This window comes from Balaenoptera physalus, assembly GCF_965194825.1.
Source record: "Balaenoptera physalus genome assembly, chromosome: 3".
In the NCBI taxonomy this organism is placed as follows: Eukaryota; Metazoa; Chordata; class Mammalia; order Artiodactyla; family Balaenopteridae; genus Balaenoptera; species Balaenoptera physalus.
In genome coordinates, this window is record NC_138890.1 from 61121623 (window position 1) to 61135902 (window position 14280).

General features: G+C 44.4%; 2 protein-coding genes across 4 annotated transcripts in view; one reads left to right on the forward strand and one right to left on the reverse strand.

Annotated features, from left to right (window-relative positions):
* MATR3 (matrin 3) overlaps positions 1-4972 on the reverse strand; it is a 48312-nt gene extending 43340 nt beyond the window's left edge. The window contains exons 1-4 of one of the 2 annotated variants that reach the window (XM_082454589.1): positions 4884-4972; positions 3628-3665; positions 1989-2070; positions 1132-1209 (exon numbers count right to left, since the gene is read on the reverse strand). The gene's annotated coding sequence lies outside the window, so the exon portion shown is untranslated. Of the gene's footprint in view, positions 1-1131; positions 1210-1988; positions 2071-3627; positions 3666-4883 lie in introns of those variants that run through there. The other variant, XM_082454586.1, reaches the window with a different exon arrangement.
* A 39-nt stretch (positions 4973-5011) lies between these two features.
* SIL1 (SIL1 nucleotide exchange factor) overlaps positions 5012-14280 on the forward strand; it is a 302793-nt gene continuing 293524 nt past the window's right edge. The window contains exon 1 of one of the 2 annotated variants that reach the window (XM_082454625.1): positions 5012-5105. The gene's annotated coding sequence lies outside the window, so the exon portion shown is untranslated. The remainder of the gene's footprint in view (positions 5106-14280) is intronic. The other variant, XM_082454629.1, reaches the window with a different exon arrangement.

The following is a 14280-nucleotide window of genomic DNA, read 5'->3' on the forward strand; positions in this document are numbered from 1 at the left end:
AGCGCAGGCTTATTAGTTGTGGTGCACGGGCTTAGTTGCTCCGCAGCATGTGGGATCTTCCCAGACCAGGCTCAAAGCCGTCCCTGCATTGACAGGCGGATTCTTATCCACTGTGCCACTAGGGAAGTCCTGCCATAATTTTTTTAGAATTTTAAGTATTCCCACCTATAAAGAAAACCTCACTTCTGTTTTTCCTTTAGTCTCACACTCTGACCACACTCTCAGTACTTCTGACACCAGATGTGTGGGTGTTTTTCCCACACCAAGCAAATCTTGTCACCAGCTGGGTGTCCTGCAATTTAACTCAATTCTGACAATATCTACACGTAGAGATAACTTCAGATCCCAGAGGCCAAGGGCACAGTCCCACAAGACTGCCCCTTCTCCACTTCAGATGCCAGACACAAGTCCAGGTTGTTAACCTGTACTTCTGACAGAAAGGCTATAAGTCAGAGATTGCCACAGCCTCCTCCTTGGGTTTGACTAATTTTTGCTAGAGTGGCTCAAAGAGCTCAGGAAAACAGCTTACTGTATACCTGTTTATTATAAAAGGATACGATAAAGGATACAACCGAACATCCAGATGGAAGAGATGCGTAGGACAAGGTATGTGGGAAGGGATGCCACTCTCCCAGCAGCTCAACGTGTTGTTCACCACCTGTTAAGTTCTCTGAACCCCATACTGTTGGAAGTTTTATGGAGGCTTCATCATGATCATTAACTCCATTTCCAACCCCTCTCCCCACTCTGGAGAATGAGTGTGTGTCTGAGAGGGGTGTGTGAGTGTGTGACAATTCTAAGCTCTAATCATTGCCTGGTCTTTCTGGTGACCAGCCCCACCAGAACAAAAGACATACATCACCCAGGAAGTTCCAAGGGATTTAGGAGCTCATTGTCAGGAGCCACATTCAAAGACCAAATATTAGAACAAAAGATGCTCCTAGTCCTCTGATCACTTAGGAAATCACAAGGGTTTTAGGAGCTGTACCAAAAACCAGGGGTAGATATATGTATATCAAGCGTGTGTGTGCATAAAAAAATGTATGTATATATATTTTTTCTATTATTTCACACCACCCATTTGAGCTGAAGTGAGTTAACTAGAAACTACATGACAAAAGCACTGCATACATTACTTATCTTGGTGTCACAAAGGGCTGTCAGACATCTGAGGTCCCAGTGGAAGGTTTCTCACTCAGGTAAAGGCATCTAGGATTCAAAGAGGAAAGGAATGACAGGTTATCCTTAAGGCAGGGTCCTTTCCTAACAGAAAAAAACTGTTTGCACCCAGACTAGGACCAACTCCACAGGAGGAGTTACTCCACTCTCAGAGGTGCAAAACGTTGCCCAAAGGTACTCAGCCACAGCGCCAAAACAGTACTGGAACCAGACCTCAATAAAGGCAGCACTTGCTCTTCCAACAGTGTAACACCATCCGAGGCATCACACTAGCCTGGACAGCTGACAACTGCTGGATGATTCCTGAAACAGTTTTCTTATTTGTTTCAGATACCCAAGTACCCCAGGTAGAAGACATGGATATAGGTATCCCCATGAATTGAACATTGACTGCAAAACAGAGGCCTGGGAACATTGATTGCAGACCTTGCTGTCAAATCCTTTAAAAAATTGGAAACAGGAAACCCTTTCCCATGGCTTCAGTCATTTTATCCAACATTGAGAGAGTTCTTGCCATGTGCTGGGCACTGTGCTTGGGATCTAGCTGTGAACAAGGTAAGATACACTATCCTTTCCCCCACGGAATTTACAATCGCCCCCCAGTTTCCTCAGATGGAATGACACAGATAATCTCAAAGATCCCACATGCCTTCAGACCATAATCACCAAAATCCTACTCAGCCTTTCCCTGAGTAGGATTTGTTAGGGGCAAATACAGTTGATTCTGCCTCCCAATTGTTTCCTGATGGGCTCCGACTAACAAACAGGCCTGGCACATAGTCAATGTTGGAATGAATAAGGACATTTACCTGATAACTCCATACAGACTGTCCATCTGCCACTAATTTCCTCTCTTCAGGAGGGCCAAGGATGCCCTACTTTCAAGTCATCCTAAAAAGAAAAAGATTTCAGTGTCCAACATCCCAGCTCCTAAGGCTGCTTTTTTGTAGAGATAGAAACAAAATGCTGTCTGTCGTTTATGATTTACCATAATTTTTATATCCTCAGCAATTATTTTATTTCCCATTACTTACCTTTTTTCTTGCCTGTTACTACTAAAGACCTCTAGATATCAATTGTATTAAGAACCAATATATTAAAGGCTATTCACAATGAACATTTGAGGTATTCACCCAAAGCACCCAACATTTAGCTAAGAGAATCCTTTTAAGGCAAAGCCAATTGATAGAACAAAACTAGCTTTGATAAATAACTCCTCTGCTTCCCAACATCCTCACCAGTTCCTTCTGTAGAACTAAGATGTCACTTTTCACAGAAAGCAGCAACTAAGTCAGCCCTATTGGACAACCTCCAGCATCACCCTGATGATAAGTGATTGCCTAGAACTGAGAAGCATCTCTTTTTAGAAAATTACCATTCTAAAACAATATCACTACAAAGGGGACTCAATATCTACTGCTCCAAAGAGGCAACAACTCCGCTTACTCCTGAAAATCAGTAAGATATCAACAAAAATACACTGTCAACCTAAAGCAGAAATTATTATCATTGTAGCTAGGCCTAGTATCTAGAGCCCCCTCAATGAATTGCTATTTTTATATTCCATTAATGAGCTAAAGAATGCCCAGGGAATCCCCTGGTGGTCCAGTGGTTAAGACTCTGCGCTTTCACTGCTGAGGGCCTGGGTTCGAACCCTGGTTGGGGAACTAAGATCCCACAAGCTGTGCAGCGCGGCCAAAACAAAACAAACAAAAAAAAGCCCATAATTTTAAAGCAAATTCACATCTACGTTTCCTTGTAAGGCATGGCATTCTCACAGGTAACTACAGCTATCCTTCTACAAAGGGTTTATCCTGACTAGCTCTGTACTGTGGGGGAGTGGGAGCTATGACATCTGCAAAAATCCCATTGACTTTCGCCCTCTATAAGGCCCCCTCTTTTTTGTGTGTCTGCGCACAGTTTTGTTTTCTTTTGTTTTGCGGCGGGGGTTGGGGGGGCCGCAGCGCGGGGCGTGTGGAACTTCCCTGACCAAGGATCTAACCCATGCAGTGGAAGCTCGGAGTCTTAACCACTGGACCACCAGGGAAGTCCTATAAGGCCCCTTTTGAGCACTTGGTAGACTCAAAAAATAAAAGCCCAACTTTTCCTCTCTACCTATATACCCCTCCATTGCCTTTGTTCTGTTTCCAAGGCACGACTCAAGGATTCAAGGAACTTCATACTAGCCAAACCTGTCGGACCAGAACCATTCTCCATGTTAGGTTTCTCCTTGCAAAGGCATGCTCTTGCAGATTTAACCTTAATGGAAAAGCAACTATGCAGGCATCCTGGTATAGTTAACAACATAGTTGGCATGAACCAGGCCCAGAATGCCAACCAGCTATTGGCTGCTGTTCTCCCAGCAGTGTAACACTTGCCTAGGTACACAGAAACCTAGGCAGCTGCCTACAGCTGGGGCCAAAGGTAGGCTAATGGAGTTGCACTCACCTGGAGCTGCATCTTCCCAAAGTCCACAGCTGGCCCCTCTGCAATCAAAGCACTCCAGGTTAGAGTCAGCCAACAGTTAGTGAACACTTGTGTGGAGTTCAAGACCCCTACCCTCAAAACTCTAACTTGGTGAGGCCTGAGCCACAGAAACAATAACAAGAAATAAAACAAATAGCTTTCCCTTGGTTAGCTTTATTGTCATATGTCATTTGTACCTGCATACCACAGCAGTTCAACAGTAGCAAATTAATGGTCTCATCAAGTATCAAATTAATGGCTGTCACTTAACAGCCAAGTGGCAGTGGGCAAGTAACTTAACCTCTGTACCTCAGTCTCCTCATCTGAATGGGGGTGTTGATAATAGTACCCATGGTGGTTGGGAGATTTAAATGGAATACAAATTAAGCCCATAGGATAATATCTGCTATAGATTGATAACTCAGTAACACTTGCTATTATCAGGAGCTACATTCCAGGCAAGGAGATGAATACTGGTGAGTAGAAGGGGAAGTTATCCTGGGAGAGCAATGGGCCGTGAAAATTGGAGAGGCTGGTTAAAACTAGATTGAGAAGGGCCTCAATTATGTGACCTCTTGAAGAACCATAAAACAGCATCTTAAAAAATGATTGGATGCAGTAATCGGTGTGAAAGGAACTGGAGGCAGTTAGGTTGCCATTCCTGCCAACGACCCCAACTACTGGTTGAAAACAATAACCGAAATATTTGCAAAAATGTTAATAAACATTCCTACCCACTCACCCTTATAATCTTATATATATAAAGTGAGAGTATCTAAGACCATACTTTTTTCCAGCCATTCTCTAATTTCACTCCTAAACGCCTCCAAACAATTTAGAGGAAAAGGAAAATAGAGGGGGCTTATTGTCCAGGTCTAAAAACGAATCCAAAAATAGCCTGTCCCTTTCAGGGGCTCGGGTTGAAGGGACTGACCGAGCTCCACCCGAACACGTGTTCCTCAGAAACCTTCCCAAGTCCCTGGCCCTGGTGCCTGGGGACCGAGACTCTCCGAGACCGGCTCTGGGGAACTCTCCAGGGACAGTAGGGATGGTAGGAAACAGGGGGCGACTCTGGGGGTACGATCCCCCAGCATCTCTTCAAGATGCCCTCCGAACCTGGGGTCACGAGGGAACGAACCCCAATTTCGTCCCGTGCCTCGGAAGAAGCCTCCCCACAACTGCCTCTCGCCCCTGGCTGGTAAACCTCCAAGGCCTCTCCCCTCTTTGCCCTTACTCACCAGCACGTGTCCGGAGCTCGGCTGGGACACTGCAACCCGGGTAGAGTCCGCAGGGGAAAGGGCAGCCGGGAGCCGAGGGGAGCCCCGCCCCGGGGCGGCTACTGGGCGGGCCCTCAGCGGCCGGGACCCAGAAACCCCGCCCAGGAAAGAGTTAGAAAAACGGGAGAGCTGTGGCAGAGGTGAGCATACTCTTTACAGGAGCTAGACCCCGGAAGAGAAAAGGTAGGAATCCGAACAAGCGTTATAATTATCTGACACCCATCCCATTTGTTACTTACGCTTGGAAAGGGCGCTGGATGTGGGCCTGCTTAAGAGAAAACTTGGTGTATCCTAGCGGGGCGGTGCTTCCCGCCTGCCCACACCGAGCGCCGCGGGTTCCTCTCACACGTGTGGCGCCTTTCGGTTGCCGCAAGCTCAGCCCACGCTTTTTCCACCTCCCACGCAGATCCTCTTTCTGGCTTTCTTCAGCAGTTCTGTCACTCGGCTAACGGATCGCCGCCCACACAGGTCACCTTGGTCTTTGGGATCTCTCCAGGAGGTTTTCGGCTGGATTATGCTAGTCACTCCAGCCTAACCTGCGGGACCATCCCTGCGGCCCTGCAGTGGGATCCTTAGCTGAGCTGCAGCAACTAAAGAGTACTGTCTTTCTCTGCCAGACTTGCCTTTCACCGTGGCACAATAGCCAAAGAGGCCACATTTTGCCCACCAGGTTGCCAGCATTTCTTTTGAACACTAAACCTTCCCCCACTACCTGGAGTCAATATGATTCTCTCCTGCTGAACATTTGGTGAAGCTGAGGACTAGAAGGGCAAGGCCCAGCAGCAGTAATTCCGAAATCCATTCCATAATTCTCAAAATTCTAAAGCCACTTCGTTCCTATTGCTCCCCCACCTCCAGCATCCTACTGGCTCTGCTGATCTATTACACCTGGCACCTTTGTCAGGTGAACCCCTGGGAGTCAGCCAATGCCCTTATCTGCCAACATGTTTTATAATCTATTTCCTCAGGTATTTCATAACAAAAAAAATGTGCTTCCTGTACACCCCCACCCTTCCAGACCTCTGCTGAGAAAGCCCAGAGTCCTACATTGATTCCAGGAAAAGACTTTAGGCCCTAAGGACAGAGAGCCACTGAAGTGGCAAGCACAAATCCTCCCCAGTTTTGATGGAGTTGGACACAGGCTCTGGTAGGAAAAAGGCTTACATAAATACAGTAATTAAAAACGTCACATGATCAGTGCTGGGCTGGTAGGCAGGAGCTCTGCTTTGCAGTTAAATAGGAAAGTGGCTGAAGACTGCTGCCATGATCAATGCCTGCATCCAGCTGCCACAGTGTGTTCATAAAGGAGGGTTATGAGAGCTATAAAACCGGACAGATGGGGTGGGTAATTGTCCTGCAGAGCTCTGCTAAAGGAGAAATTGCACTGGCATCTCATATATTTTGCTTTCTTTCGTTCCAAACACACAAAATGGAGAAGGCAGAGCTACCCTGAGGATTCATGAAAAGGAAGGATGAGGTTTGTGGGAATGTGTGCATGTGTGCTTTCAGAGCAAAGACAGGAAGTAATTGAGAATAGGGAGATACCAGGGCCTTTAAGGAGAGAGGGACCAAATGACCTGTAGACAACTGGTTTCACAGATCAGTCCAGGGAGAAGGCAGGATGGCGGGAAGGCCAGACATTATAAGTAAGGCTGAGAGATGTGCCATGTTCTCATGTGATATTGAAAATGTGGTCACCTTTTTTAGCTATAGGCCATTCAGTGTCCTTTGGAGGAAAACCTAGATTATGATTTCTTCATTTCTCAGTTAAAAAATCCTTTATAGTCAACCTTCTTAATCTCCATCCTTTTAAATTCTGAATTCATTTTGGTGAGTTGACTTATATGGTCTTTTATTTATAATATCAACTACTTTTTTCCCTTTTTGTTTCTTATTCTTGCAAAGACAAAATTGTTAGGAATAACAAAAAAGAAAAGGGAGAATTTCTAGAAAAAAAAATGCAGCGAGATGAAAGGCAAAGGATTAGGGAAGGTCCATGAGCTCTGAGTTTGACCTCATAATCGAAAGGCTGGCTCCAAGGGACACTAGGTTTCCAAACTTTTTGCCTGCCTTTCCCTTTCTCCTTCATTTATCCTCTCCTTCTTGCTTCCTTACTTGATGTCTTTCGTCCCCGAGACTGCTCTTTTCCTCTCCTCCCTGGACAGGAATCACCAGTAGAGAAATATTTAATCATTTCTTCTATTAATCTGCCCATCAACATTTACTGACCATCTACCATTTACCAGACCCTGTTCAGGCGCTGCATATAAAGTCAGAGGAATAGGACTTCCCTGGTGGCACAGTGGTTAAGAATCTGCCTGCCAATGCAGGGGACACGGGTTTGATCCGTGGTCCAGGAAGAGCCCACATGCCACAGAGCAACTAAGCCCGTGCGCCACAACTACAGAGCCTGTGCTCTAGAGCCCGCGAGCCACAACTACAGAAGCCCACGCGCCTAGAGCCTGTACTCTGCAACAAAAGAAGGCACTGCAGTGAGAAGCTCGCACACCACAACGAAGAGTAGCCCCCGCTCGCCGCAACTAGAGAAAGCCCACACACAGCAACGAAGACCCAATGCAGCCAAAATAAATAAATAAATTTATAAAAAATAAAATAAAATTAAAAAATGAAGTCAGAGGAATAGAGATTCCTGCCTGCCTAGAGCTTACAGTCTAGTGGGGAAGAAAGATAAGTAGTATAGGTATCCTTGGGCATATGTCAGGGGCAGCTAACCTAGCCTGGGGAGTCAGGAAGAGTACTAGAGATGGCAGTATTCCCTCTGGCTGATCTTAAAGGCTTAGAGTAGAAGAGAGATCTCTCCTGCATCCCTGTACTCCTTGCTGCTGCTCTGTAAGAGCTAGCAAAGTTAGAGTGGGGCCCTGCAGTAGTCCTTATTTCTTTTTTTAAAATTTTATTTATCTATTTATTTGGCTGCGCTGGGTCTTAGTTGCGGCACACGGGATCTTCATTGTGGTGTGTGGGATCTTTAGTTGCAGCATGTGAACTCTTAGTTGCGGCATGTGGGATCTAGTTCCCTGACCAGGGATCGAACCTGGGCCGCCTGCATTGGGAGCGCAGAGTCTCAGCCACTGGACCACCAGGGAAGTCCTTACTTCTCAAACGCATAGTTAGATTGTCAAGGATATAGAGAAATTGGAACCCTCATACACTGCTGGTGGGAATGTAAAATGGTGCAACTGCTTTGGAAAACAGTCTGGCAGTTCTTCATATTATTAAACATAGAGTTAATTTATGGCTCAACAATTCCACTCCTAGGTATATACCCAAGAAAATTAAAATGTATGTCTACATAAAAACTTGTACACACATGTTCGTAGTAGCATTATTCATTAGAGCCAAAAAATTTGAAACAACCCAAATGTCCTTTAACTGACAAATGGATAAACAAAATGTGGTATATCTATACAGTGGAATATTACTTGGCCATAAAAAGAAATGAAGTACTGATTCATGCTACAACCTAAATGAACCTTGAAAACATTGTGTTAAATTAAAGAAGCCAGACCACACAGTGCTTAATTCCATTCATATGAAAGTCTAGGACAGGAAAATCTATAAAGACAGGAAGTAAATTAGGGGTTGCTTAGGTTGAGGGGGGGTGGTGAGATAGCTAAAGGTTATGGTTTTTTTTTTTAATATTTATTTATTTATTTGGCTGCATTGTGTCTTAGTTGCGGCATGCGGGATCTTTGTTGCGGCACGCGGGCTTCTCTCTAGTTGTGGTGTACGGGCTCTAGAGCGCACAGGCTTAGTTGCCCCTGGCATGCGGGATCATAGTTCCCAGACCAGGGATCAAACCTGCGTCCCCTGCATTAGAAGGTGGATTCTTAACCACTGGACCACCAGAGAAGTCCCATGGGGAATTAATTATAACTGAGGAGAGTCAAAAGGATATCGACTACTAAACTTAAATAGAAGTTGAAATTTTTCCCGTTCATATAAGGTACCTGGCGCACCTTCTATGTCTGCAATCCATTGTGTAACTGAATTTTGAACACTCTTTTCATTTAAAGTCATTCCAGGAGGTGGGTCATTTTGCAAAGCCAACAGTTCTTTCTGTAGTCATTTCTGCATTGACGCCATGATGGAACCATCCCCCCAAGGCCGGTGAGGCAGAGATGCAGGGGGAGGAGCTGCTGTGTTTGCGTAAAGGCGTGGGGCCCAGCATCCCATGGGGTTTCTTTTTGAGGGGATGAAAAAGTTCTAAAATTGTGGTGATGGTTGCACATATCTGTGAGTATAATAAAAACCGTTGAATCGTGTACTTTAAATGGGTGAATTGTATGGTGTGTGAATTATATCTCAATAAAGGTGTTAAAACAACAATAAGAAGCATACCTGGGGACCTAAAAGATCTGCAATTCTGATTAAAATTGTGGGCCTCATGGTCATTGTCCATTTTAAGGTCTAGAAAGGACTTTTTATTTTGGGTCTTGTGGCCTTTCAGAGTTCCTTCCTCAGTATACAGAGAAAATTAATGCATTTGGGTGGCCAGCACAAACAGGGCAGAGGGGTAGACTGTGCATTCTCATACTTCCCCTCCCTAACTTGACTCTCTCATAATGTTTTGGTTTAAGATTTATGACGGTGTACCTACTGTGTAGAAGGTATATGGAAAGAGCTAGTCTCTTTATTTTTCCAATGGTTGAAATTAAGTTACTAATAGGCTACCCTCTGTATAAACAGATAAAGCTCTTTAGAAGATAGGCAATGTGGGGACTTCCCTGGTGGTGCGTGGTTAAGAACCCACCTGCCAATGCAGGGGACGTGGGTTCGAACCCTGGTCTGGGAAGATCCCACATGCCATGGGGCAGCTAAGCCCGTGTGCCACAACAACTGAAGCCTGCGCTCTAGAGCCCGCAAGCCACAACTACTGAGCCCATGTGCCACAACTACTGAAGCCTGCATGCCTAGAGCCCATGCTCTGCAACAAGGGAAGCCACTGCAATGAGAAGCCCATGCACCACAACGAAGAGTAGCCCCCGCTCGCCACAACTAGAGAAAGCCTGCCTGCAGCAACAAAGACCCAACGCAGCGTAAATAAATAAGTAAATAGAAGATAGGCAATGTGATACAAAGAATAGTTGCAAAGCATCCTGGGATTCTGGGCTCCCTCTATGGCATGTAGGGAAACATCATGGTGACATCAGCTAGAGCAAGACTGATTCCCAGTCCTTCTTGATGTTGAGCAAGTTCCAAGACTTGGCTCCCTCCTCACATGCTTCCAATCACCCCTTCATTTGGTTTCTAGACTCAATTAGTTAGTCTATTTCCATACCACCCCCACCCCCACAGTGTCCAAATTGGCCCTCCAGTACTGAAACCATGTGCCGGAAATTCATTAAGCTGAACACATGGGAAATTACAGAGGAGATTTCACTTGTCACTTGGGCTCAAATATAGAAAGTAATTTTAAAAGGACAGTGGCAAGAGGCTATTTTTATCTTGCTTGTTTGTGCTGAATTTTCTTATCTTGCTGTCTCTCATTCTCTTCCTGGCTATCTCTCCTCTTCTTTGCTTCTTCTTTAAAATAAATGTTGGCCTTTTTAATCTTCATCTTAGGTTCTCTTCTCTTGCTTTATGGAGTCTTTTGTCTGCCTTTGTCATTCATTTATTCATTCATTCAACAAATATTGAATATCTACCAGGTCCTGTGCTGGGCACTAGGAGAATACAGTGGTGAATAAGACAGACATGGTCCTTACCATTATGGAGATTACAGTCTGATGAGGCAGGTGGACATCAGGTAGATTGAGTTCGGTTTTGGTCACAGGAAAGCCTTGAGGGAGTTACTGGCACCTTTCTGATGCTAAGTTTAACCTGCAGTAAATGTGCATGTGAAAACAGCCAAAATCCCAGCATGTTTGTGGGGTTAAAGAAGAAACTAAATATATCAGAAGGAATGCAAGGAAATCAAAGACCCAGGTTTCTGTGTTATGTACAAGCCCCTGGGGTAGAGAGAACATGGATTTGACAGTCAGATGTGGATCTGATTCTGACTCCACCACTTAAATATTAGTGGTTTGACCGCTGAACCTCAGTTTCCTCACCTATAAAATGAGAATTGTAATCACTACATTTTAGGTTGTTGTGATGATTAAACGAGATAGCACATATAAGGGATGGGGCAGGTGCCCAACATATGTTGCTTCTGTTCCCATTACCTCCTTATCCCACCTTTGAATCTCACAATTACAAAAAAAAAAAAAAAAAAAAAAAAACAGCCTCTCATTTGATGGGAAATTAGGTTCTTCAGTTGGTATTAACCAATCATATGCCCAGAGAAATTGGTTACTACAAATTGCACTATACATGCAATTTATGACAGATTACTCCCTTATGCTGGGGTAAAGAAAAGGCAGTAAACAAATGAAATTATACAAAAACACTGAAATAAGGTATAACAAAGGACTTCCTCACCATGAGGGCTGGAAATATGAGTGGATGCCTCGGAGAGCTACAGAATCTTTTTTTTCTAAGAGTACCTGTTTAGACTGGGCTAGGGAAGGTCGACCTGGAGGTAAACCTGCCAACCTCTTCATGTCCCATTTAGCCTAGGGAATCTTTTCAGGAGGAATTGCTGTTCTTCCTTTTCCAAGCCAGGCGTCCTCTGGGGAGATGAATGCTGCCAAGAAGGCTTATTGCTCACGAGGAAAGGAAAAATGGCAGCTGCCATTTCAGGCACTTAATAAGTACACTAAATTGAGAAGCTGCTGATTTGGTTTACCTGATTCTTCCCCCCTGATAAAGAAGAGATCTCTTCAATCAGACGTTCTTTGAAACTGAAAAGGAAGCCTGAGGTCCAACTGCGGAAATTGGCAGAGGCAGCACTCAAAGGGATAAGCCCGGCTCAGCAGGCGACACCAGGGTTCCTGGATTCACTCCCCCGCCCCCGCCCACAGGAAATTTCAAGTTGCCTTTGTTCTGCTGAGTTCTTTTCAAAGGGCATTATTTTAGTTGTCCTCTCCTCCTTTACCACCATTTTTCTTTCTTCTTCCTTCTTTTCCTTATTCTCGCTTTCCTTCCCTCCTCTCTCGAGCCGCCTCCATTTCATTTTCTCCACTACCCTCTCCTCCCAATCTATATCAGCTATGGGATCTCGTCGCCTACCCCACTGGGATTTCGGTTCCAAAAACTTTAGAATTCCTTCTTCTAAAGTAACAGTATTATGCTGCTAACAAAGACGCTGCTCTGTATATTTAGAGAGCAAGGTTTCCGCAAGTGTAGTCAGGTACGTTGGGGGAAGACCTTTCAGGCAGGATTTTCAGAGCCTTTCATACGCTAATGAATCGTGAGTGTCCATGGGGGAGGGGGTGCTTAGAATATTGGAACCCATTTTCCCAAACCTCTTGATCTTTTTTTTTTCTCCACAGAGCATATCCTGGGACAGATGGTCTTTGGAACACATTTCAGAAACAATCATATCATGTGCTAGGTTTTTTTTAAAATGCTGTAACATTCATCATCATTTGATTTTTACAACTACCCTATGATAGGACAGGGAAGTTATAATAGCCTCACTTTATAGATGAGTAAAACTGAGGCTCAGAGAGATTGCATGCCTGGCTCATAGTAACATAGCTAACCAGCAAGCAAAACTAGGTCTTCTTGTTTATGGCCCTACTCTATCTGCACTGCCTTGTACTGTGTTTAAATATAATACATATGTGACATCATAATATGGCATGTGATATACGATATAGGATCTAAAAGACATACATACTATAAGTGGTGAATTATGACATTCATTTTTTTCCCATTCAACTAAATATGTATTGCACATCTATTATGATGTGTTTATCACTATTCCAGGTGCTGGGGACAGAGCAGTGACCAAAATAGACAAAAACACAAATTCTTGCCTTCACGGAACTTACATTCTAGTGGGGGAGATAGAAGTTATGAGATAAATATGTAAAATATATTCCATTATATATGTTACATTTTATATATATATATATATATATATATATATATATATATATATATATATATATGCCTTATAATCATAAGGGCTAAGAATAAAAATAGAGAAAAGGATAGGCAGATGTGGGAGTTGCAGATAAGGGGTGCAGGGGGTCAAGGAAGGCTATACTGAAAAGGCTACATTTGAATAAAGACCTGAAGGAGATAAGGGAGTGACCATGCAGAGGTTTAGGGTGCCTAGGAGGGGGCTCCAGCAGATAAAAGCAAGTTCAAAGGGCCTCAGGCAGGAGTGAGCCTAGGGTGAGGGTGAGCTATTGAGAGGGTGGGGTGGTAGGAGATGAGGTTAGAGAGATTGAGGGGTTGGGGTCCAGATGCCACCTCTTACAAGGAAATGAAGTGATATAATGCAGATGATATGCCATGATACAATATTAATAATACCATATGACAGGTCTATTATGTTGCTACATAACAAATTACCCCCAAACTTTAAGAGTTTAAAACAGCAAAAGCTTATCTCACATAGCTTCTGGGGGTTGGGAACTGGGAGCAGCTCAGCTGAGCTGGCTCAGGGTCACTCATGAGGCTGCAGTCAGGCTGTCCACTAGGGCCTCAGTCCTCTGAAGGCTTGCCTGAGGCTGGAGGATCTGCATCCAACCTCACTCACATGGCTGCTGACAGAAGGCCTAAGTTCCCTCACATGAGCCTCTCCATAGGGCTGTTTACTACATAGCAACTGGCTTCCCCCAGAGAGAAAGTAACCAAGGGGGAGCCACAGTATCTTTTATAATCTAATCTTGGAAGTTACATACCTTTACTTCTGTTATATTGTGCTAGTCTCACAGATAAACCCTGGTACTATGTGGGAGGGGACTACAAGTATATGAATATCAGGAGATGGAGGCTGGCTACTATAACTGGTTTAAGGAAGAAAACGTCCTCAAAATAACCAATACTTCAACAAATGTGTGCCAGATATTAGCATGTGTCTCCCAAAACACTGGAGCTCACAGCCCCATGTGGGTTGAGGCCTGAATAGGGACACACAGAGAGCGGGAGCTTCAGAAACCCACTGTGGGCCTGAAGGTCTTATTTCAATTCTGCAGGAGCATGTTTCTTTCTTCAAAGCCCCACTTCCTCTAGGCCTGGGCTCATTATTTCATTCACCCAGTTAACGCAACGTAGAATAATCTTAGTTAAACCTGCAAAGAAAAAAAAATGCTTTGAGGAAAGCAGTAAAACTTCAAAGGCAAGCTAGGACCTCTCTGGGCAACTTAACCTTGAGATGACACTGGACTTTTATGAAGGGCAGAGACAACACACCTACCCCTCCACACTCTCGTGAATCTTCTTGTGAAGGCTTCCTGCCTGGTCTAAAAGGAATGATGACAGGGAAGAGAGTATTTGCTCT